A 23,179-nucleotide genomic window follows, 5' to 3' on the forward strand; every position below is an offset into this window, starting at 1 on the left:
GGTCTGGACGCGTACCATCACCACAGCTGGATCCATTAAGGGAGCTAAGGCAACATGTTCTCATCCCAGGTCATCAGATATCACTGCTTCATCACGTCGCTTGCCTCTCATCTCGACCTAAAAGGTACCCTTTAGCATCAGTCAAGGTGTGCAAAGCCTTCCTGCCAGTAAGTTTAGGCACAAAAACTACACAGTTAGATAAGTTAGGTTGTGATTGTGCAGGCGGTTGCTGCAGCTTCAAGCTGCAGACTCCGGCTCCAAATGACATCACCAGTGCAAGATGGCAGCACTGTTATCCACGCTATTTTGGCTTTATTTTTGTGCAGTGGGCTGGACATCAGTGCCTCGCTGGCTTTAATGTGGCTGCTCCCAGCTTAGCTCGCTGTGACTGCTCTGTGCGCTGTGAGTCGCCAGGGCAGATTTGGTGAGAAATCTAAAAGTAGATGGTGCTGATTTTCATGCTTAAGTGAAGCTGAAACTGTCACAGTTTTTGAGCATGGCAGGAAGGAACTGATGGTTGACAATGAATAAGATCCTGCAGCAGGTCTGTCATGGTCTCATTTGCTTACAGTGAGCACACCATTGAATAAAAATGAATTTGATGATGATTTAACAAATGAATCAAATACAACTAAATGCGGTTAACTTTTCTTCTAATGCCTCTTCCTATGTAAAACTTTGTAAGAAAGGTATAAAGACCAGTAAAAGTTTATATACTTTAAATTAAAATGCTGTCTGCTGCAGTAGTAAAAGAAGGCTCATTAAACAGCATAAATCGTGGAGGTGAAGAGGCTGTGGTTGCGGTATCCTTACCCAAGCTGAGGCACCCCCGTCCCAGGCAGAGGTGGTGGAAAAAGCTCCTTGTGGTTTTTTTTTTTCCGATCAACTAGTGACTCAGGTGCAAAATAATCCACAAAACTCTCTCAATCTTGCTGCCTTTCTCTGTGCTAGTTGTGGTATCTTTCTCTTTCTCTTCACTTGCTCACAGCTCTTCTTTGCTTCCGCTCTTTCTCTCTGTCGTCATACACATCTTCCTTTATCTCTCAACGCTCTCCCTCTCTGGTTTTGGTATGTGGCTCTCCAAATCCCCTTGCTGATGACTTTTTGCCTCCAAAGTTGACTCTTTCCTCGACAGTCAGTGTCACAGAGGAGAGGTTGTCTTTCTGTCGATATCACCAGCCACCTAGTTTGGTTTCTATTAATCTTGCATTGTGGCTTTAGGATGTGTGTGTGTGTGTGTGTATAATCAAACTAACCACCTGCCCCCCTCAGCCAACAGTTTTCATCAAGGAAGTAGCTGTGGTTAGAGCGAGCGAAACGAAGGGAGAGGGCGTTGTGGTGTGTGCTTTTGAGTGCCCATATGTGCGTTTGTGGTTTGTGTGTGTGTGCAGGGGGTTAGAGAGAGTGAGTGAGTCACCTCTACTTCACCAAGCCTCGCTGCAGGTCAGACTGTTAGACCGCTGTGACCACGAGCGTGTGTGTGTGTGTGTGTGTGTGTGATGAAGGTCAGTTGAGCAGTGTAGTCCAGCCTTTATTAGTAAAACTGATTAGTCCTAGTCTGGTTTGAACATGTGGGATGGACATGTGGCATTGTCTCTTGTGAGACTGACTTAGGCTGACTTAACCAGACTGAGCCAACATTAAGAAGCTCCAACATTAAGACAGTAGGTCATACAGGTCGGCAGTCAAAGCGGCTGATGCACTCAGTGAAGAACACATGAGATGATCTGACAGGAAACAAGAGTAAATGTGCTGGTGTGTCACTGCAGGGCTGCTGAGGAAGCAGGTGTTTAGGTGGGAGGGGTACAGTGGGTGACCAGAAAGTCAGCTGATATTGAGTGGATGGCCCCAGGATGGCAGGTTAGGGGAGGCAGGGGCAGAGAACCAAGCCAGGTAAATGAAACAAACAACTAGTTATATATGCTCATTAAAATGTTTATTTTGCTATTTTATTGCTGTGTGCAAAGGCTTTTAAAAGTAACCTGTTGACAGGCTTTAAGCACAGTGAATGCACCTGATATTCACAAATCCTCTACCTGACAAAAGTATATCATACTTATTCACATATACTGCAGTGAAATGTGCTTTATAAATAAATGCACCTTCAGTAAACTGTAGAGGGAACAGTGGATGCAGCTGGGAGTGGGGGCCATGATTCAGTTCAATGTTGCTCTGAGATGTAGCTGAAAGTGACCATTTGAGGTCATATTAAGTAGTTACACAGCAACAAAGTTAGTTTACATGAAATTTGTTGCCTTTTAATGTATTTTGTCTGTGTTGTCTTTGACTTTTCTGCAGCCAGATTTGTTTTGTCGTATTTATTTAACAAATGAAATGTATCTGTCACCTACCCTAAATTACTCTATATTGTCATCAATGGTTTATTGAGTGTCCCAAGACAGTTTGAGGGAAAATTTTGTGAACATTTTCACTTGTTTGGTCGCTGTTAGTGCAGCTACAAGCCTTCTGAAGCATCTCTCGTGCGATTTGAATCCTGAAGCCAAAGTGAACATCAACAAGCTCAATCAAAAGTCAGCAGTCTCGGATCCCAAATTGAGCCATAATGAATCATGTATTATTTAGCCATTTAAAAGCATGTAAGTAAGCATGTCAGTTTGTATGTGTGCAGTTAAAGATGAAGCACCTGCTGGCTAAGTATCTGTAATCAACCTTTTGAGTTGAGGGCTGATGGAGAGCAAACACACACACACGCCCACAGGCAACTTGACCCTCAGCTCCACACCTCCTCCCACCCCAACACCTGCACTGACACACTTCTGCTCTGCCCTAACTCCACCTCTGCCACCTCAACACACACACAATACCAGGACAGCTGCTGCCACACCCTTGTAGGTTTAGATTTCTGATGCCCCCTGACCCTGAAAGTAAATCTGATCATCTTAAAGGCAGGCTGCACACTAGTGTTAAACCAAGTGTTTTTGAAAGCCTGTTCAGGTAGGTCCAGCCAGTCAGCCATGTACTGGATCAGGAGCTTGACTGGAGTCTTTCAGGACAGAGGGTAGTTGAGGTCTGGGTTGGGAAACGGGCCAGTGGATGTCCTACTGTATGTCCTGGGAGAGCTCAGCGGGAGGCTTCTGACCTGCAGACCCCTGACCCCTCCCAGACACAACATGACCTCCAGCTGCAGCTTCCTGGGTCGCACTGGGGTCAGACACCAACGCAGGGGGCTGAATCAGCTATAATCATGAGGAAGAAAGAATGAGAGAGGATGCGGTTTTTGCAATGCTGTCAAAGGAAATGGCTGGGATGCGACTCCTCATGCTCGGAGGTGCCATGTTTGGTATCAGTGTATTTAAAGTTAATAAAATGTATTTATTTAAATTAAAGTTAGATGATTCATCCCCCTGGTGCAGGCAAATCAGTGATGAACCAGAGAAAAGTCGAAGGAGGAGTTTGGTTTGATCTTGCAGGTTTATTCTGATGAACAGCTGTCCTCCCTCCATCCCCTCCCCTCTCTCTTTCTCCTCCTGCTCCACCTCTTTTTGTAAACCTCCCCACTCCTCCTCCTCCTCCCCTCCTTGTGCTCCTCTACACCCCACAGAGCTCCCACGACATCAAACCCCATTATGTCTAGACCCTGCTCACATATATTTGTGTGTGTGTGTGTGTGTGTGGGCGCGTCGCTGTGTGTGTTCTTACCAGCTGCTAAAATACAACAGTTGAAATGGCCTTTGAATTCGTCAACAAACAACACAAAGAAAGTGGATTTAAAGTCTGGATGCTGTCCAGTGGCAGGCTTCCTCCACTCAGCTACACAGAGGACTGAGTTACCAACATGACCAGACTTTGAGTCACAATACCAGGCGGCTCTTGTGTGTGCACTCCTGTCCTTTGAGCATAAGACAGAGACTCTTGGCTGGTCTGAGCTTCATAAAACTGAAGAGTGTGATGCCTTTGACTGAAATAACTGAACGGGAGCAACTGTCTGTAAAAAGGCTAACTCTGTCTCTGCTTTGTAACTTGAAACATCTCCAGCCATTGTGACCACACATGACAATTGCAGATTAATGGTAATAGCCAGAATCTATTCTAGTATGTGTTATGTTACAGTAAAACAGCTAAATAACTGACCTGGGGTTCACAGACATGAGGTCATTACGTGAGCTGTTGTATAAAGCTGTCATGACTAAGACATTAGTAAACAATGTCCCTTTTAAACACCAGCAGACACAGAGCCATATCCTCATTCAGTTGGAATATAATGATGAATTTAAGTCCAACATTCACTCTCCTTTTGGCTCTGTTTTGCTCTCCACCTCTTGAGGAAAAATATCTGTTAGCCAGCTTGGTTCCAACATTGTCTGTTTTAATCTTCTGAAAACTGCTCATAAAGCACATTTTCCTGAAAAGAATCAAATGATGGGAAACGATTTTGCATATAGTTTTAAAAGTCTTGAATACATCTAATATATCAGTGCTGGCTGAGTGCAAAACTATCAGCACTATATCATCCTTCAAACATATTCACAGCCAGACTCTTTTTAAAATTTAAATACTTTAACTTCAGGCAAAAATACATGGTGTACAAGCACTTTTAGATCCATCATGGTGACGTGAACACTGCCAGATATGTTGCATCACTGCAGCCAACAGGGAATTAAGGGAGATTCCCAAGTCCTAGAGTGGGTCCCTCCCAGGTGGTGCGAGACAGAGGATCTGAGGACCAGAGGACCTGAAACAAATATAGTGATGTCCACATGGTCCTACCTCCCTCACCATCACTACACATTGAAGATAAGGTGGAAATGCACATCATAACCACGCATTCTTTCAAGCCAGTAATTTATTTTCTCAGCAGGTAGGCTATGAATTTTTATCAGTCTGTAGTCAGTGGACATACCGCGAGGGTAAAAGATGATGTAAGACAGAGGGGAGGTGGGGAGGGACGGCTGGAAAAGGTCGAACTGAAAGAGGAGAGTGAAGATGGAGGAGTAAGAAGATGGCCGACCGTCTGGTTAGTGTGAGAAAGTTCTGGAAGCACAGTTAGTCATCACCTTCCTCCTCCTACACACACATGCACATACAGCAGCTGTCCACTAACTACGCCCTCGTTCGTTGAGGTGAACTTGGACGGTTTGAACTTGTTAGTGTTATGCACCAAACACAGTAAGTTGAACATGTAACGCACTGTGCTTTTAACACCACTTCGCCGCCATCTCTGGTTTGTGGATGCATTGCACGAAATCTTTATTTCTGACTTTACTCAGTCTGACTTTACTCAGTCAGAAATGTTCAGCCACAAAGGAAAACTCAAGGCTTCAAAACAGCAGTCCACAAACCTCTGGAGGATGGACCTCAGGACAAAATCAGTCCTGTTTAACATCTTAGGAGCTCTTGGTATAGCACAGAAACTCAGTCACTTCTGCCAGACCTCTTCTCCTTCTTTTTCTCCCACTTTGTCTCTCCTGAGGGACCAAGTCGTTTGTGTTTAGGTGTCTCAGTGAGTGACCTGGGGCTAAATAGGACTGTCTGTAACAGCACAGGGGGTCAGATCACTTAACACACACTGACTGGGATTTTATTCCTCTGTTCCTCTGAGCTCTGATGATGTCATGGGTGTTCATGTAGCCATTCTGCTGAACTGTGTGTGTGTGTGTGGGTGTGAGTGTGTGAGTGTGTGCGCGCATGCGAGCGAAGCAGATGTCAATGATGAGGCATCGTCTGAATAATGCTGCCCTTGAAGGACTGGTAAGACCCCTTTTGTTCCACTGATGGAGCAAAACATAACTGTAGAGTGTGTGTTATGTGTGTGTCAGAGGTGGAATAAGTACCGCTTCTTTTATACATCAATAAACGTTGCAGTACCACAGTGTAAAAATGTCACAGCTAAAATCCTTTCTTCAAAATCTTACTTCAGTAAAGGTACATTTTTCAAATCAAGCATCAAAATATACCCAAAGTATCAAAAGAATTTAATCAATTATACTGATAATTAAATTATTAAGTACGAAGAGAGAAACAGATGATCAGAACAGATGAAGGGGTTGAAAATGAAAATACAGAGATGTGTCATTATGAGAAGACACATGGAGGATTAGTGTGAAAATGTGTGTGTGTGTGTGTGTGTGTGTCACAGAGAGATGTGAAGGAGATTCCATCGCCTTCGTTCTGATGAGTCAGTAGCAGGAGGGGGATTCTTCCAGTAAAACACCTCCTCCTGAACACAAACACACACACACACACACACACACACGCATAGATGTTGAATATCTTCCATCAGACACATTGAGTCACAGACACCAGGTGCTGTCATTCCACAGACATGTGTTGTGTCTGTCAGCTGTGCACACGCTGGCAGCTGCACATGAACATACAGAATATGGAGTGCAGGTCAAGTTTGGACATGAAGCTCTCAGGGGCCTACGTTTTAGGTGAACATTCAGGGTTTTGTCCTGATGAAGAAAGAAAAATTCCCCAAAATGAATCACCAGGTTAAGTGCCAAAGCAGAGAAGATCTGTCTTCAAAATCATGCATAAGTAGAAAGACAACAGGATTATCAAGACATACTTACAGTATCAAAAGTACTCATAATGCAGAAGAATGACAGATGTGGCACTTTGTCAGTGTATCAGCACTGATGCACAAAACTGAAAGTGATCTTTGCTTTTCCAGGTGTCATATTGGATCATTTGAAATTTTAGGTTATTTAAATGAAACCTTGTGAGATTTCTAACGGGCAAATCCAGAAAAACATATGAGCACAAGTTGATTGCCATCAGATTAATGTAAAGGCTGCAGCAGCACAAATACACACATCACAAATAGTGTAAATACAATAATAACAAATGATTGTAACGACAGATGAAATCGGGAGGCAGGTGCACATTGGGAAGCTTTAAAGGCTGAACTTGAAACCATCAGGGTGAACAGAAAGTCACAATGCACATGATTCAAGACATACAGTATGATTAACAATACTCTCTCTCTCTCTCTCTCACACACACACACACACATTATGCCATCCAAGGCTAATGAGGTGATGACTGTCTGAGGGTTTGCTGTATTTCTCTCTCTCTCTCTGTCAGTATCGAGATCGGAGGTTGGCAAACGGAGCACAACAAATGTGATAATTGGTCCCGTGTGGTTTTTAGGAGTGTATTTCTGTGTGTGTGTGTGTGAGCGTGTGTTAAAGGTTTTGTTTGTTTGTTTATTTAGTGTTTTTAGAGAAGAGCTATTTGTTTTGTTTTGTTTTTTCATCACAGCACTTTGGAGTAAAAGTTGTCCACAAAGTTTACAGAAACTTGGTTTCCGCTGAATTTTAGTGCATGGGTGGAGGGTAGAGAAACTGAAAGAGGAACATAATAAAGAAAGCAATAGAGAGAGAGCAAAGGATTAATGGCATAGCTGTTATTTGTCTAATTTTGACCAAAATCCATAAAGTTATTATTAAATGATCTTTAATTCAATAAATTTTAATATGATACATGGACTGGATTTGGATCTGTGTCAGTATATCTTATATGGATCAAGAAAAATACAGCGTTACAGTTACAGCAGCGTGATGACTGCGTAACTATGACAAAGAAAAATTGCTCACATCATTATGTTGAACATTTCTCTGTTTTAACTTGATGAGGTTTACATAAAAAAGATAATTGTCATGTTATTTTGAGATATTTTCGTCTTAATTCCAGAAAAATAATGGATCCATTTTAACCAACCATATATCATCCATCACTGTCAAACATAAATCTCTCTTGCATAACTGTTGTCCATTGCTGAAATCAACACAACCCAACTTATCAAGTAACAAAACATGCAAAATATCTTGTTATAGTGTCAAAAGGGAAGTTTCATTTTCTCATATGATATGAGGCAGTCCAAGGTGTCAGCCCCATGCCACCTCATTTGAATCATTTGAGTCAAGAATGCAAATCAAGACAGATCGCTGGTTGACACCAGGTGGAAAGAATCTGAATCTGATTCTGCTCCTGACTCTGAAATGGGGTCATCAAATTGTTGTCTGCCCATAGATGAATGAAGCCACACAGAGAGACTGAATCTAGTCTTTACAATAACGCCAAAGCACGCTGATGAAAACACCACACGTGACTCATCATTTTCTCAAAGTGACTCAAAAATTCTCGTTCACATTTCCATTAAAGGTTTTTCTTTTACTTTTTGGAATGTCTTTTCATTACAGAGCCCAGTTCTGCCATTTGTCCCAGAAAATATCTGATTTTCACCACAAATCCTGACTGGCTTTGTACTGCATGTCTCGTGATAGACCTTGAAATTGAGATCTGCATGTGTGTGGAAGGTTTTGTTCTGTTTTACCTCTAATTTATTCACATTTATTTTCTTTTATTTGTTACGTGTCACAAAGCCTGTAAGTTTTGATGTAATACATTTTCTGGAAGTGCAGTTGAGAAACCGTGTACAAGTAAAATATCCAGATGGAAAAGTGTCAGTTGTTTTTAATCATCTATCTAAACGCCTACCTTCCTCAGTATCGACGGTAAAATCTCTGAGGACAGATTATTTTTCACGCTGTGTCTGTTGAAGCTCAAGCATGTGAGACATCCCATACGTTTAAATTCCCCCAAGAAAACCTGCAATTTCATCTAAAATAAAAGCAAAAATGATCTTGTTTCACCTCTGCTGAACTCCAACTTCTTCTTCTTCTTCTTGTGAATGTGGACCCGAAAGGTTGCCTGCTTGGTTAACAAAATGACACATTTCCTCTTTACGTCCTCTGACTAATCAACAGCCCCCCGAGGAGGCAGCAGCATGATGGACATACAGCTCAGAGGGACGACAGGAGGGGGGGACACATGTGGCCCACCTCCCTGTAACGAGGACTAACGCTGCTGACGATCCTCCACTGACGACTCGCCGAGGGTTACGACACGTTGTGAGTTTGACGTTTATGACATGATTTAAAGTCTGCACAAGTCTGTCACACTTAAACATGTGTGTGTGTGTGTGTGAATGCTTACGATGTAACGACCGGGTTTATGATGAGGGCCGGGCTGCGCTGTTACACTGTGTGTGTGCGTGTTTGACATTTATGACATAATTAGTGAATTTAAAAGCAACGTTTGGATGGCACACTTACTGTACATTGTGTGTGTTAATGCAAACATTAACAGCCACTTCTGTTGTGAAATCTGATCTTGTTGTGTGGCTTTAACAACGTTACGACTTGATGCCTTAAATGAGCTAACAGTATTACGAGCTGATTATCTGATGTGGAATATTTAAAGCGTGTAATGCAATGTCACTAATGGGTTAATGGCTGCAGTAAATGGCACAGACACACAAAACAGACACACACTCGTGCACACACACCATCTTGGAAAGATTTACAAATGAGCTGACTTAATGAAAGAAACTTTGATACAAAAAAAATCAGCTGGATTGCCACAGCAACATCATAGAAGTTAGTAAATTAAAAGTCACAGGAAAAGAGCAGAAACGTCTTCTTCACGAGTTTGGACCTGATCTGAAATGGATTCGTTAAAGACTGAAAAAAATCTCGGTCTTAAATCATCCTTTCGGATATTCGACATATTGACATGCAGACCTGAGACCAAATCATCAAATCTGCAATGATTTTGCAAGAAACCGCGGAATCTCTGTAATTTTTTTATTGCAAGATCAGCTAACAAATCAGTCAATCTGCTAAAGATCCTAAACAACCAGAGGAAAAGCAGACAGCTGCAGCAGGTCATCAACACAAAAAGTGACTTTTGTACTGAAACGACTGCAAATGGTTTGACTACAGTAGTAGGGCTGCTAATGAAGATCTGCTAACCCGATGACATTACCTTCCCTGTTGCTTCTCTTAGCAAATATGTAAATTCACCCAATGTTTTCTCATTATGTTAAAGAAGCAAACCGACTCTTTTTTTTCTTTAAATCACTGCAGCAGAACCACAGATATTCAGCTTTACTGCTGACAGCAGCGGCCGACGTGACCTCCAGCCTCCGGCCTCACGTAGAGACGACGAGCAGGCTGCAGGTGCCCGGTAAGCTCCAGATTTTTCAGTTAGTATTCTTCAGCCTGAACCAACCGGCACAGTTTTTCTCACATATGCACCGCAGTTCCCCTTTAATGTGTCTCGTGGGCTCAGATTTTGAGACGTTTTCGAACCCAACAGCTGCATTTATCATTCTGTTCCTGCTTAAAGGCCTCAACACTCAGCGCAAGAGCAGTTTTACTGATACTGTTTGCTCCACAACCAGCAACCAGCTGCGGAGGTCAAAATGACCTCAAACATGGAGCAACGCTACACACACACACACACGCCAAACAATAGGACACACGCCGGCGATGTGCATAACGCTTTGGTTTTCTGGAAGTTTGGCGTGAACACACCTCCTGCATCTGTCCACTCTCTCTCTCTCTCCTCTGTCTCTCTGCTTTACATCAAAGCTATTCATGAAGCTCCAGGTAATTATCGAGCCACACACACACGCACACACACACACACACGTGCAGCTACCTGATCATTGGCGTATTAATTGCAGGCTGTTTTCTGACACAAGATCGCCACGCTACCTTCAACACCATAATTACGTCATGAACACACACACGCACTTGCACAGTGTGTAATTACAGGTAAAAGGAACTACAAAGAGCAGCAGGTGGCTGCCATATCATATTGTCAGACAACCCTTGATTGCACCTTTAAACACACCTCAGGGACACGGAGGTGGGAAGACTTCAGGAGCTGCTTGATGTGCTTAAGGAGGTTATTAAAGGTGAACTGTAGTTCCTATAAATGTGCTTTTTGCAAACAGCATACAGAAAAGATACTGAAAATGCAAAATACATATTGTCTCACAATGTCAGAATGTATATATACATACCTGTGGTCAGATAAAACAACTTTTTCACCTTTAGATGGCTCTTTCCCTATCTCCTGCAGCTTAAAGTGGTGAGCTGGGTAGCGAATGGGATGTGAGATTATTGCTTATTATGCTTATTGTATTTTATACAGAGTATTAGTAAGTTCAGGGAGGCAGCTTCTTGTAGCCTGTGTGTCACAGTGGTCATCCTGTGGTGCTCAGAGGAGGAGGGAGAGGAGAGGAGGGCGCTGAGGCACTTTGTTGTAAAATTAAACACAGGCTCTCACTGTTGTTATGTGATTTGACTTGGGGACTTGAGTGCAAAGACTTGAGACATGGGGCTAGCATGACAGGGACTTGGCCCCACCCCGAGTAGGTGTCCATCCCAACACTGAAGCACAAAAGTTGGTCTCCTATTAATGTCTGAATTATTGCACATCACCACAGCCTCCTTTCATTTTCCCTCAGCTCAACCCTACAAGACTTTTGTATTTGGGAGGAGAATTGATCAGCTTTTACACTCGCTGTATGTTGGAGTTCTTTAATATGTCATTGAGCCTCTGCAGTATTGATGTGAAGATTTAACACATACACATATAGAGCACAGTGGTGAAAAGGGTTTTGGCCACAGTGTGACTGCCAAGAGGTCTGTGGTGAGTGGCTTGCCGCACTGTTGGACCAACCCAAACACACACACACAAACAATGTGGTATTTAAAAAAGCCAAGATGTAAATAAAACAAAATGTGTGTGTAATGAGCGCTCACTTTAGTGGAACCATTTTTTAAATGCGCAACATACTGAAGAGAGAGCCATCGCCCTGTCATGTTTCCTTCACTCTCGCCTCTTCTGCTGCCTTGTCCTCCTCTGTTTCAGCACCTGATTTCATACATTTCCCAGAGTGCATTTCTGGAACTCTCCATGTACAATAACAGAAAGCTGTTGTGCAAAAAATGGGAACCAAGTGATTCAGATCAGTAGGATGTGGTCTGTCTTAATTGTAGAGAAGAGAGAAAGTTTGCTAAAAAATAGAAAATTAAAACACCTGTAAGTAATACAATGTAAATGGAGCCAGTTACCTAACGCATTCATGTTTAGTTATGTTTGTGTTTTAGCTGATACTACCTCAGTTGTTTGTGTGTAAAACAAGAAGAAATGTATTGTGTCTCCATCAGTGGGGGTCATCATGGGGTTCAGCAGGGGTTTGGGATGGTGGCGAAGTCCTGGAGCTGTTTTGTGTTTCCTGAAGCAACTGCAGAGTCCTGGCAGTGACTTCACGTATTACTGGAATATCCAGTTGTTAATGTAAAACATCTGCTTTCAATCTTATGTGAGCTGCTACTAGCTAATTGTCAAGTAACAAACAAGCCACACACACACACACACACACGCACACTTGATTTTTATGGCAACTACCAACTCCCGCTGCTTGCTTTAAATTAAAGAAATTACACTAAGATACACACACACACTCACACACACATTTGCTCAATGCAACATTCACACAACATCATGACTCCTTTTAATGAGACAATCAGTGTTTATAACCCCATTGCTCATCTGTAATAATGAACCTCGTTTTCCTTTTCTCTCTCTCTGTATTTCCTTTAAATCGTTCATTTTCTTGTAAATTCTTACTCATCATCTGACTTGACTAAATACATTGATTGGGATGCAGGAAAAGGGATGTGTGTGTGTGTGTGTGTGTGTGTGTGTGTGTGTGTGTGTGTGTGTGTGTGTGTGTGTGTGTGTCTTGACTCATGTTGCAAGCATCGTAATGTCAGATAGCAGCCTCTGAACTTGATTGTGATTCATCCACTCAATCCAATGTGTGGGAATCAGCTCAGCAAACATGGATTGAGTTTCCAGTGACCCCTACAGGCCAGAGCTGGTATAGCAACATGCTCATACACAGTTGCAGCAGATTTTATAAATATTATTGAAGCACATGAAACAAACAAATCTGACAGGAGTCAGACAATCTTGTTTTTGGTTTTGCTTTATGAGGCATCAGAAGTTTAATATTATTCCTGCTGTTGTCATTTGTTGGCACAATGTGGAACCCCACAGTGGAATTGTTGATGTTGCCTGTCAGTGATGGATATTACTGCACACTGTTGCACCAGTTGGCTAGATCAAAAACCTGGCTGTTTGAATGTACTGTTGGGAGTTAGACAATAACTTAGTAACCCAAAACAGAAATATGTGAATTCAGTTTACTTTTCTGGCAACTTTAGTTGATGTTTGTCAGTCCATCATGTTGGTGTAGGATGGAATATCTCAAAAGCTTTTGTTGCAGACAAATGACTCTGGTGACTTTTCCTCCTAACTTTACACTGAAACTTACAATCAGACTCTCCTGTCTGTGTGTTGAAGCTCTTCAGTTGAACTGTGGCACAAAGTTATATGACCTTTGCGCACATCTGATGCTTGAGGATCCTTCTCTTGTCTTGTATTTGTCGCATGTCTGTTTGCACTCAGCTGATTCTGCAGTAAGCTCAAGCTGGTGGGCTGTGATGTGCGCATGCAGAGTCTCAGCTCACACAGGAAGAAGAAAATAACTCAGAGCAACAAAGAGCAAGAGTGTTTTTGCAGCAGCGAGAGGTGACTCTGTGCCTATTGTGAGCGCTGACAGTTATATGATGCAGGCTGAAAGGCAAACAAAAAGACACAACAGAAAGAAATCCATGCATGTGTTTGTGTGTGTGTGTGTGTGTGTGTGTGTGTGTGTGTGTGCAGCCACAGACAGTCCGTCTCCTTGTCTGCTGCCCCTCAAATAAATTCTGCACTGTTGTTTTTTCCACTAATACAGCAACAGGAACAATCAAATATATTGACCAACACACACACACACACACACATACAGATGAGTCTTGTCATGCATATTGGTTGAAGTCTCTACAACTGGTCCGATATGCAACATTATCTGATCACATACTGGCTCCACTACGGGCACACACACATTCACATTTAAAGAGAAACAGGGATGTACAGACTGTACAGACACAGACTCGGTTATGCTCATATAGACTCACACACACACTCACACACACACACGCACACTGACAAATAATACACACTCTGCGTCTGCTGGTCTAGGCCCATTGATCCCAGATTTGGTGCCACAGAGCTTTGAATCCAATGCTGATAAGAAATACTGACACATGTATAAATGCTCACACACACACACACACACACACAAAGACTGGACAGACACGAAGACTCCAGCTGCAACCGTAGTTACATTTTTAAATAGTTTATAATCTCAAGCTTTGAAGCTGTCTTTTTTTTTTTCTTTTTTTTTTTTTACAGATGGTGGAGACAAACTTCCAAAAAAATTGGGAAATTTATTGCTTTCTTGTCTTTTACAGTGTGTTATATCATATATGCTGTTATAGTCACCATTAAATTTCTCAGTCACTGTGAACATCTGGTATAGTAGAATGTATTTACTCTTTAATTCTTTCTCCGAGCTATCTATGCCACAAAAAGTTCAAATCTCAAAATTTGGAACAGGAGCTTCCCAAACAGGTGAGTTTCTTGACCCAGTTTTTGTATTCCTTTTGTAGTATTGGTATCATGCCACTGCTGGTTTACAGTAAAGTTGTAACACTAGCTACTTTGAAGAGTTAATTATGTGCTTCAGTGCCATTATTATTTTGTAATTGTAGCAATCCAGCTACCGATGTCAGGGATTGATCGGGGCAAACCGCACATTACTTGAGCCTGTAGTTATTTTTACCTACAAAGAAGCATGCCTACTACAGCCTTTGCCTTTAGATCAGCTGGTTTGAACTAACTTGTGAACCTTAAGGGTGTTGAACATTTCAAACCTGTTCACACAGCAGAGTGTAGCTTGTGTGTTTCCTCGTCTTTGTAGTTTATTTGAATTAAACCACAGTCCGTTAGCGTCATCTGTGATCTTGTTCAGGTGTTTGCAATAAATTCATAAGAGTTCAAAAGTGCAGAGCTCTGCAAAGGGCTGTGTATGCTGCTATGTGTGCGCTGACTCCTGAACTTCACTTACTCAGTCTCAATATGTGTACCATATGTTCAGTTCTACTCTGTTAGCAAACTTGCAGTGGTAACTCCATTTACTTTGACAGTAAACAGGTGTGCACCAGTTACTTGCCTGGAAACAGCAGCACAGAGCACCGCAAGGCTTTTCTCTCCAACTATCATGTTTAAGTTTCTAAAATCCTCAAAATGCCACTCTCATACTTGGCCTGAGTACATCAGCTGTCTTACCACTGCTCTACTGCTGCCACAAAAACCTGACAGCCTAATAAGTTGAACCAGTTGGCAGCAGTATTCCTGAATGCATCACTATTTGTCTTCAAATGTGACAAAAAGCAGTCTCCACACTGAGGAGGGAGGGAAGAGAGAGACTGATGGCATCACTCTGTCCTCCCCGAGGGACGACTGAAACCCTTTTAGGGCTTGTCTCTCTCTCTCTCTTGTCCCTCCATCATCTTTTTCTCTAGCTCTCCCTGTTCGCTATCCTCCCCACCTCGCTCTCTCTCTCTCTCTCTCTCTCTCTCTCCGTCACCCTATCAGGCAGGGCAGGCTCTGCAGTCGATAGGGCCATTAGTAAATAACAGATACATAATTTATTAAATATCCTTAGATACATATTTCAGCATCAAATTACTAGGCAGTGGAGAGGAGGAGGAGGGAGGAGAGGGGTGAGAGAGTGAGAGAACGTGGGGGACGCAGCGGAGAGACACAACTCGTTGACACATAGCTGTGTCACTTACTGTTTTACATGAATGTGCGAAAAAAGATTTAGATTTAGACTAATCACTTAAAGTAGCAATGATATGATCTTGAATAACTTTTTTTTTTGCATTTTTTTAATTATCTGCATTGTAGATGGACATGGACACGATCCATTTTATGAAGGTTGAAATGAATTCTCATCATCCGGCATAATGTTCATTAAGTTAAAGATTTTAAAATGGTACAAATCCCAACACAGGTTGCACTTAAATGCTAAGATGAGAAGGCTAACGTGCTGGTGTTAAGTGGGGTATAAAGTTCACTACAGTCACCGTGTATGAATTAGCATGTATTTACTAATGCGTAGAAAATACAAAGTGCTGGATGGACAGAAATGATTTTCAATTTTAATATTGTGTTTAATATTCACACACGCAAAAAATGTGACGTTTACCATTTGCGCCTCAACAATGCACGAGGTACTTCTGAAGCATACATCCCCTACATCCTGTCATGCACACACACACATTTGCGTCATCACCAGAATGACGCACAATTTGCAGAAGTTGAAGTTTCACACAGAACGGCTGCTGCTCACCACAACCGCAAGATTAACCATAACACACACGCACACACCCACACTTCCTCCCAGGCCTGTGAAAAGTGGAGTGAATGAGGAACAACAGCTGCATTTGTGTCTGACAAAACAGAGATCACATTTACTTTGTACTTTTCTTTTATAAATTCAGACCAGAATAACCTGTCCCATACAAAACATTGTTTCCATGTGAGCCTTGAATTCAGAGGGAAGGACCCATCAAAGTGAATAAAGGTGAGCCAACAGGCCGTAGTCACTTCACTGATGGATGACAGATCAGATTTTTATTATTGGCCAGATTGTCAGCTCCTTGATCACAGAGCTGCGGTCACAATGATCAACTTTTGACAGCAGTGTGAGTCGACATGATGGTCGTTGGAAAGTCTTGGTTATATGGCACCCATAATGCTAGATAATGTCTTTCCATTAGAACAATCCCCTTCCTTTCTCTTGTGGAATTCACACTGACTACATCTGAATTCAGAGTAATGTTCAGCCTCAAAGTTGGTTAGAATAATAAGAGAATTCCCCGGTGTCACCTTCCCATAAGCATATGGATCACTGCACACACCTTTGCATCTCTCTGACTTCCACTGTACATTGCACATTTTCTCCCTCACGTACTAAAATGTGAATATTTATTCATATTTGATGCCACTTCAGATAAAAATCAATCAGGTAATCAAGTCGTCGCTATGAAATCTGCGCTCCGTTGGCGTTTTGCATATTCACCTCCACTCACATCATTAAAAACACATCCATCGACGTCACCGCCGTCGACTCGCCTTTAATTAGTTTGGGCAAACATATCGAGCTGTGTCTCTCTCTCTCTCACACACTCTCAAGCACACACACATAACAACATACTAGCTAACACATTCAGTTGTGAAGACATCTGCATTGCAATATTGCTGAATAGGTATAATTTTCATAAAAAGGTGCAAAAACTGCCGTGCGTTGTCAGACTGAAGCTGACAGGGAGCTTGTCTGTGTTGCATTCTGGGAGAATCCAGGCTTGCTGGACCAGCAGAAAGCATCCATGGCAAAGGTCAGCTCAAGTCAGAAGAATCTCAGATGAAATCTAAACGTTGTGAGGGTCTTGCTGGTAAAAAGCCTAATGGGTGTCAATGTGTTCAGCTCACTTTATGAGCCAGTGAAATGAAACCTGGGCTTGTCCTTATCAAAACTGGCAGAAAATTGGCAGAAATCCTGAATTTTAAACAGGGATGTTTTAATTGTTATTTCCTGTATGGTTTTGCGTGTACGGTATGAGAAAGTGCGGCACCATAAACGCCTCTGAAGAGGTTTGATTCTCATGTCTTGTCTGCCTCTGTGATGGCAAGCTTTTGCCTCCACGCTCTGTACAGTCTAGTTTGCTTGAAGCACACTGAGACCTTACTGCCTTGTTAGATAGACTGCACACTGTTATCTGCACTGGTACTTAATGTTGCCACTGATGTGATTTTTGCTCTGCAGAATCCTCCTATACGTGCATGCTGGCATACTGGGCTGGTTCATAAATCATCAGTGTTAATGTTAGGGTTGTTTTTGAGCAGTTGCAACTTCCCTCTCTGTCAAACCAACCAGTTTTGTTGAGGAAACAATGTTAAAGCAATGTGCACTCTTAACAGAAAAGTCCTGACAACATCAGGACATTAGAAGAGAGGATAAAACAGCAAATGGCTTCCAGTTTGATGGATTTTGAATATGATAAAACAGCATGGAGCACTTTCCAACTCTAATGTACATAATGTGTGAATTTCCTCAGTTTGAGTGGTTTCTCTTGGGTGACGGAAGTGTGTGTGTGTGTGTGTGTGTGTGTGTGTAAGTGCCTTTGAAGTGGCTCGCTCAGCCTCAAGCTGCTGATGGAAAACCTCTCATGTGTCGAAATGACCGCATCACCTCTTGCTGCCCACACACACACACACACGCACACACACACGCACACATTCCCTTGCGCCTTACCGCTCCCACAAAGCCACAATGCATCTTGGGAACCATTAAGGAAACCAGAGACCACCGCAGTGGGCAAAGGACACAAACAGAGGGAGAGAGGAAGAGGGCGAGAGAGATAAAGATGGATGATAGAGACAGAGAGAGGAGATGAAACAGAGGCAGGCTTCAGGAGGCTGATCATTTCTCTGTATTGCTTCATTATGATTGGGATGCATATATTGTAATATATGGAAAACCACTGTGGTGGTATGGTTAGAGGTTAGACTGAGGCCAGTATTGTCCTTTAATGAGGCTAAAAGTCTGCCAGCAGCTGCTACAGGCCACAATATTCATTACACCTCAAAATAAGACCTGTTTTTTTACTGGCTAATTGTCTAGTTAATAAAAGCAACCCTAATGCATGTCATGAGGACAAGTGTTTCGATAGTTCCCCCTCTTCAATACTTCTGAAGATGATACCAAAGGAAAGGTTAAAGGGTCACCTAAATCATTCGTACTCTGGGGACCGCATCAAATTTCATGTCATCCAAAGAGTTTCTGTGTGTCACCATAATTTTTCTGTGGCTTTTCCACCCTGAGAGGAATGAACAATATGAAGGAGGCATTCAGTACCTTTGATCACAGTAGGTTTGCACATGATAGCAGACAGTGAGGTTGCAACGTATCAGTGAATGGGAGGGCAGAGTGGCTGAGATTCTGCCAGTGTTTCTGCAAGAATATTTTTAATTTATCCACAAGGATAGAGGCAAGCCATCCCTCAAACACTGCAGTCCTTGTAGATAACGATGACAATATGTCTGTGGGAACTGGTCACCCCCAAATGTTTTAGCTTCATCTGTCTGTTTATTGTTTCCTCCAACAATCCATTTTTTTCTTAAAATACCATGTACTGCATCTTGATTTTTTTAAACGTTGAAAATTCTCTCTTTTCTGGTTGCACGATAAACACAAACAAAATGGGGCTGAATTCTCAGAAAGCATCAAAGATGTGAAGAGCGGGACATCAAGAAATGTTGGTAGATTGGAGGTGAAATGAAAACAAAAAATGGTATGAAGAATAAGAAGAGTAAGAAGAGCGGGGATGCAGTGTAGAGGGGGTGATGCAGCCACACAGCTCGCTGATATTGACACCATGTGAGCCCGAGAGGCTGCACTTTAATGCTAACCACTGCACTCTGCTGGAGCATCAATCACACACACGTACGGGCAAACACAATGAATCAACGTTCGCTTTGCACACGGTTGTTGCTCAAAATAGTTCATTTTCTGTTTCATTCTTCCACTCTCTCCTCTCCTCTCCTCTCCTCTCCTCTCCTCTCCTCTCCTCTCCTCTCCTTGCTCCTGTTCTCTTCATCATTATTACGTATTCCTTTTGTGCCGCAGTTGTCAAAGTGAATTGACAACTGACCATAAATGTCACTCACAAAAAGTTTGCACCAATTCAATCCTTTGAAATGAATGTACTTTTGGTTAGTTTTGTTGTGTGATCGGGCCTTTATTCCCGTCTACTTCTTAATCCTCTCTGACCCGACTCTTCTTCTCTCAGTCCTCCACCTCTTCCTCCTCATTCTGCTGCCATCTTCGCCTCCTCTATCACCTTCTCGCTCTTGTCATCCTCCCTCTGCTCCCATCTTTCCTTTTTCCCTTTGCTTCTTTTCATCCCATCTTTTTTCCTGCATGCTTGTTATTTCCTGTTATTTCCTATCCCCCAGTATCTCATTTTTTCACCTCCCCTAACTCCTTCTTCTTCTCCTTCTCCACTTCCCCTCTCATTTTTCCTGCTCCTTTTCCTTCTCTCATCTGCATTCTGACCTCACTCTCTTTTTGTTTGTCCTCGTCCTCTCATCCCTCTTTTTGTCGCCTCTCCTGAATCATTTTCCCATCCTTTGTTTCACGCTCTTTTCTCCCCTCTGCTTTCTTTGTGCTCTTTTCCTCCTCCTCTCTCTCTCTCAGATGTGACCCGATCTCAGTGGATCGAGTGTCATTTCTCCGCTGTAATTAAAGTCCAGTTTAGTGCAGTCCATTCTGGTGTCTGGTGACAAGACAAGAGAGAAAGAGATAGTTCATCTCCTTCTCTCCTCATTTTTCCTTCTTTTTCTTCTTCTTCATTTTCTTTTTTTTCTCTCTTTCTGTCTTTGTGTTGTTTCTTTGTCAGAATTTTCCCTTTCCTTTTTTCCTCCACTATTTGTGTTTCCCGTCCCGTGTATTTATAGGTTTACTCACATTTAAGTGTCCAATTTTGAAGAAAGTTATGTTGGAAAAAATCTGCCACTAAAAGCAACAGTCGAGTTTCCTGGAACAGTATGAGACAATGTTGAGGGGAATTGAAAAGCAGTTCTGGAAACAATTTTTTGGTGAGGTGTAATTGGTGAATTGAGTGAGGTGCAGATTGAACATACAGCTAACGTTGCCATATTACCTGTCCATTTCTCATGCAAGACCTGGAAGACTAGTCATTCATTAATGTCACTATCAACAGCAGCAGTGAGCAGAACTGCATTTTATCTGATTTCACGGTTGTATTTGGCAGGAAATCTGCTTTAGAGCATCTAACAGGAAGAGAAAAAAGGAAGAGGAGGTTTTTTTCCCCAGAGTTATGTGCGTTTTGATCACATAATAATGAAGAAATATGAAGAGAACATTTGAACATGAGATTATTTGAAAATGGACAAGATGATTTTGGTAAATCACTGAGGTTTCAGATAGTAAGGAGGTGTTCTTGGTCTTTGATGAGTTATAGATCTGGTCAGGCAACGGCTTTCTTCAATAGGTCTAATTATAGTGGGTCGCCACGGTGATATGATAGCCAGGAAGTATCCTCTCCCCCTACACTAGACTGTGCTGATGGCCTGGTTTCACCTGAGGAAGACAGATTGATGAACAGGTTCTAATTACATTACACTCAGCGTATACTGAATGTTATAATGTTATACTTTATATACTTTACAGTTAACCCAGTGGCTTGTTTGTGCCCATCGGCCCCATGCTGATTTCATGTTTCTGTCCACACTGTGTTTGTGATTATAATTCACTCATTATGTGCTTGTAGCAGGCTTATGGCTTTAAGATCACTTTAAGTGTTGTCACAGTCTTCAGTCTGTGATTGCTGATGGATTCTGTTTGTGTGTGTGTGTGTGTGTGTGTGTAAAAGAGAGAGAGAGAGAGTCCATTTCCAGAAAACAATACACTCACCCCCTTCAGCCTTTTTCTGTTAGACAACAATACACTTAAATTCCCAGTCAGTCCAAGGAGGGAGAGGAGACGCTGTTCTGCTTTAATGTCACTGTAAAGAGATCAAGACTGCACGCATACATACACAGAGAGGAGAGACTGTGTGTGTCAGTGTGGAAGAATGAGGGAGATGAAAGTGAAGGACAAAGAGGGCAAGAGTGACAAGGCAGAGAGAGTCCTCCAGTCTGCAAACATCTTTTATGTAATTAGAACTTACAGTAAGCCTTTGTCAAAGAAACATACTGGAAATCTTATTTCTATACTTTTCATTTTTCAATTACTGATGGATGTTTTCTGAAAAATAATTCCCCTCCATCTGTGTCAGAAAAATAGCCATCTATTATTCCATCTTAACTGCTCTCTTGTAGCGCACATTTCTACCTGTTACCCTCACTGCAGCTTCCTGACTAGATAATTCATTTCAGCTGTACTTGGATAAACTATTGGGTTGTTTATTATAAAACATCATACTTAATGATTTTGTCATGTTCTCTGTGTAAAGCAGTACCTTCCCCTGAGATGAAGTGGAGTAGAAGTAGAATGGCATGAGAGGAAACTACTCAAGTACCTCGAATTTGTACAGCAAATGATTATATCTTACATTATTATTTCCATGAATAAATGAGTTATAAAACCATCATCTTCCAGCTCAGGATGCTCGAGTGCATGTGAGTGACCACAGTTGGCAGTTTAGTACAAGACACAAAAGATAGTACAAAAAAGTTCATATTTAAGATCCACCTTTTTTGTCATTTATTGATTCTTCTGTGTTTTTGGGAAGCAAAGCAAGCGCACCTTTTTTTTTGACCTGTAACATTACTGCTGTTGGGGGTTGTTTAAGGGAAAGGGCTCCACAGGGAGCAGGAGAACTGAATGCTGTATGATAATATCAGTTTCAGCTGGAGGGGAAATATGAGCAGAAATCTTTAAGAGACAGAAAGGGTCCACATAGATCTCCAGGGCCGCTTCTCAACCATTTGTGGATCGCCCTGATACACTATGCCCTGCTCAGCGCTCTGCATAGCTTGTTTGGTTGGCCAATCCCTGATGACTATTAACAGTCTAAGTGTGTGATGACATCTGTGAGCTAAGAAAGGCACAGACTTCTGAATGCAGATTCAGGTATTGAATTAGTTCTGTGTGAGTGTGTGCCTGGCACACACCTGCTCTTACCTGCTCACTCTGCACATTTTTGTTTCCACCTGAAAGCCTCAGTCCTGTCACTCCCGTTTGATTTGTTTTGATTACTCCCTGCACTCCCATCTGACTGACAGCACACAGAGGCGGCACTACAAAACTATTTTATACTGAACCTTTTATTTTTATATGTGAGGTGTAAAAAATCTGATGTGGCTTTTAAAGAGCATACAGTTTCTATCCTCTGTACATCCATAGTGCAAGGACAGAATGTCTTTAGTTTTAGTATTTAGTTATTAACCATTTTACATGTTATCAATGTTTGATCCCTACTTAAAGTATATTTCATGTACTTTTGCTTAAATTAACTGCTTAATTCGCAATTTCTGTATGTCATGGCGTATTTTTACAATGTACTGCCTTTACTGAATTAAAACAAAAAAGTCTAAACTGTTACCAACTTGGGGGGACAGGGTGCATCAGACCGGGAAACCAACACACTAAGCCTCCAGAGAGAACACATTTCTGCAAATTTTGAATCCAAGACTTTTGTAAGCTGTTACGTTGATGCAGTGTTTCATTCTTCGTCTTTTTACTCTGAATAACAAGAGAACATCACTTCTGTGTGGCAGAGGATTTTGCCCAGGTGCAAAATCTGTCCTCAGGTGTCTTTCTGCAATCACTTCACTCGCTCTTTTTTGCTGCCCGGACAAACCAGCAGTT

The 23,179-nt window shown here is 42.1% G+C and overlaps 2 protein-coding genes and 1 long non-coding RNA gene across 4 annotated transcripts in view; 2 read left to right on the forward strand and 1 right to left on the reverse strand.

Moving 5' to 3' along the window:
* runx1 (RUNX family transcription factor 1) overlaps positions 1 to 1,269 on the reverse strand; it is a 42,437-nt gene extending 41,168 nt beyond the window's left edge. Inside the window, exon 1 of the mRNA XM_046382155.1 lies at positions 814 to 1,269. The gene's annotated coding sequence lies outside the window, so the exon portion shown is untranslated. The remainder of the gene's footprint in view (positions 1 to 813) is intronic.
* LOC124055379 overlaps positions 1 to 8,893 on the forward strand; it is a 55,259-nt gene extending 46,366 nt beyond the window's left edge. The window contains exon 5 of the long non-coding RNA XR_006842619.1: positions 8,733 to 8,893. This is a non-coding gene — a long non-coding RNA (uncharacterized LOC124055379). The remainder of the gene's footprint in view (positions 1 to 8,732) is intronic.
* A 1,000-nt stretch (positions 8,894 to 9,893) lies between these two features.
* Positions 9,894 to 23,179, forward strand: part of urp2 (urotensin II-related peptide) — a 47,085-nt gene continuing 33,799 nt past the window's right edge. For both annotated transcript variants that reach the window (XM_046381929.1, XM_046381930.1), the window contains exon 1: positions 9,894 to 9,993. The gene's annotated coding sequence lies outside the window, so the exon portion shown is untranslated. The remainder of the gene's footprint in view (positions 9,994 to 23,179) is intronic.

This window comes from Scatophagus argus, chromosome 24 (genome assembly GCF_020382885.2).
Source record: "Scatophagus argus isolate fScaArg1 chromosome 24, fScaArg1.pri, whole genome shotgun sequence".
NCBI lineage: Eukaryota > Metazoa > Chordata > Actinopteri > Scatophagidae > Scatophagus > Scatophagus argus.